Below are 3,187 nucleotides of genomic sequence, written 5' to 3'. Positions count from 1 at the left end.
AGGGATGAGCTGATTCGGGCCATCCTCTGCTGTTGCTTCCTGCCTTGTCTCTCTGGCTACACTGCTCCTATCTACAATGGTCGCAGGTACGCGAAATAAATGTGAAAATTGGAAAACTTCGGAAGCAATGTTTAATCCTGAGAGTCAATTATTAATTATGATATGGTATATGATGAAGGGAATGTTGATAATTATGAGCAAAGGACTTTCACCTGTACGTTGCTTTGCGCAAATCTGGAATTATTTTCGTGGATATAGAGTCGTCTGATATTTTGTTTAGGATATATTTATTGCTCTGGCTTTTCACAATAACTTAAAACCTTTTTTTTCAATTTCAAGTATCTATTACTCTCTCTTACACAGTAACTCATCCCCTTCGCCCCTCCCGCAGGTACATCGACGGAGGAATGAGCAACAACATGCCCCTCAAAGGCCCTTCGATCGTGAGCATTAACGCTTTCTCGGGTGAGTTCGAAATCTGCCCGCGAGACGAAACCGGCGATCTCGACCCCTGAACGAGCCTTGAACCAGTGTATCGCGATGAGTAACGAGAACCTACCGACTCAAGTGTGGCCTCCTCCCCCCAGAACCCGAGGAGCTGGACGGCACTACCACTACGGCTACTTCCACGCCAAGCACTTCCTTTGTCCCGGGGGTTCGAAGGTTCCGAAGCCATGGAGCGTCGGATCGAGGAGAGCAGTGAGGGCAAGGAAGGGGATAGTCAGAGGAAGAGATAGGGATTCGATTTTTACAGATGGAATTGAATGACATGATTTTCGTAAGTTCGAGAGAAAGGTGAAAGAGGGTATTAATAATTGAGAGAGAGCATGATAATAATAATAATAATAATAATAAAAAATAATAATAATAATGATAATAATAATAATAATATAATAATAATAATAATAATAATAATAATAATAATAAAATAGAGGGGGGAAAGACGTTATGCATAAACTAAGACAGAAATAAAAAGAAAAAAATGACAGAGAATTAATTATATATATATATATATATTATATATATATATATATATAATATATATATATATATAATCGGGGAGAAATAAAGAAAAAAAACATAATCCAAGAGAGAGCTGGAGGACGTAATACATAATATGAGAGAGAGAATAAAAAAAATAATAATAATCTAAGAGGTGGAAAACGTTATTCCTAATCTGAAAAAAGATTTTTTTTTTTTAATAATCGCAGACTGAGATGTAAAACAGGATTCATAATGTGGGAGAAATGTGTATAATCTCAGAGGGAGAGTGAATGTAAATGAGGGGAAAAATGGAAAATGTAATAATCTTTGAAATAGAGATAGAAGTTTTTTCTTCACAAACGGAGAAAGAAATACTATTTCTGTTACACACGTTTGGGGGAAGATATTTATGTGAACTGTATTCTCCAAGTTTTCTTTAAAACAACTGGCATTTTTCGATACAATGACAGTATTTCTAATATCCCTAGGAAAAAATCCATTTGTAAAGAGCTTTAGAGCTGTACAATTAGCGAAACTGTATATGAATTTGGTTTTCTTTTATCTTGTAAATTGCTATAAAAATCATAATAGTTGTTTGTCGGACAGTTTGTAAAATAAAAAATATCCGGGATTTTTGTCCTTTTTTACATTACGAATAAAGATGTGTTGAATTTTTTTTCTGGATTATCATAATAAAAAATAAATTGAAAGTTTTTTTCGTGCTAGTAAATTCAGGTCATGACGATAATATAAATTCCTATTAGTCACAGCGCTCGCTGTATATACACAATAACTTATTTTCAACGAGGGCGAAATCTAATTTATTTGCTTACTTTGCTATATGGACCCAGATAAAAACATGTGAAGTTACTCAGCTCACACACACACACACAACCACAACAGTGTGAGAGTGATGTGGGTGTGTGTGTGTGTGTGTGTGGGTGGTGTGGGTGTGTGTGTGTGTGTGTGCGTGCGTGTGGTGTGTGTGTGGGGTTTGGGGGGTTGTGGTGTGGTGTGTGGGTGTGTTGTGTGTGTGTGGGGTGTGTGTGGTGTGTGTGTGTGTGTATGTAGATATATGTATGTATGTGTGTGTGTGTCAAGACCTATACAAGTTAGTAAAATATGATCCTTTAGTGATTGATTCTAACAATAACGGGTTGCTATCAACAGTGCATGTAAAAAGGTCAAGATTTGAAAAATACATTTGCAATAACTATTTTTACAAACACCAGGTAACTCTACATGATATCAAAAAGAAAATACATACACACCAAATTAGGGAATGGTTATAAGATACATTTTGGTTACCATACTTTTTAGTTGAAAAGCTATGATAAATGAAGACGTGGTTATTTCCATACCCATTTTAATATACTGCCCAAAAAAATACACCTGACTGTAAAGATGAACCAAAAGGGGGAGAGACAACAAAGAATATATTACATTTTAAGTGATATTTTTCAGTTTCAATGCACGCTTGATGGCTTGCAACGTTGCTACACAGGGAAAGCAGCAACGATTCATAACAAAATATGCAGGCGCTTAACTGGAAAAACACGCTTTTCCCCTGTAACCCAGCTTTATATATGTAATGTTAATGAAATATGTACGCTAATGTTATTTTATTTATCTATGTTATTCTACATAACTTGTATAATCTTATGTATTGTCACATTCATATATATTCACACACACACACACAAATATAAGTATGTCCATTGCTTTACCTGTTTATTCGTCTTGTTGCCACATAGACATTCCAAATGTTGTGTTGTCTATCCCCTTCCACAAGAGCTATGGGATTGTTGTAACACTACCTTTCATCAAAACCGACTGTCACATGGTAAACACATGATTTATACCCCTCTTTAGACCACTGTAGGAGATGACAGGCAGACACCCTGCGGGGAGCCAAGGAGTAACACCTCGCTCCCCGGTTACGGGTGTGGTGCGAGGCGAGGAGAGGTTGGGGAGATGCACAGCTGACGAGGCAGAGAGCGAGTCGCCCCTGTGCGGCTGACGGGGAGATTTGGAGCGCTGCGTTGTGAGCAAGGTCGTGGGCGCGACAGGTCAGCAGGATGTTTGTTGTTCCCTCTTGGTGGATGAATCCACATGACGAGGAACTCGGCTTGGTATAGCGATATTTTGGGTGGTCCGCGTCCTTGGTGATACGTGGTCCAGCTGGAGTCCTTCAAAAATCTGC

General features: G+C 38.1%; 1 pseudogene; it reads left to right on the top strand.

Moving 5' to 3' along the window:
• Positions 1 to 737, top strand: part of LOC119584793 — a 2,579-nt pseudogene extending 1,842 nt beyond the window's left edge.
• Positions 738 to 3,187: the final 2,450 nt, after the last annotated feature.

The sequence above is a fragment of the Penaeus monodon genome, chromosome 18, assembly GCF_015228065.2.
Source record: "Penaeus monodon isolate SGIC_2016 chromosome 18, NSTDA_Pmon_1, whole genome shotgun sequence".
In the NCBI taxonomy this organism is placed as follows: Eukaryota; Metazoa; Arthropoda; class Malacostraca; order Decapoda; family Penaeidae; genus Penaeus; species Penaeus monodon.
This window is presented reverse-complemented; position numbering and strand designations above follow the sequence as displayed.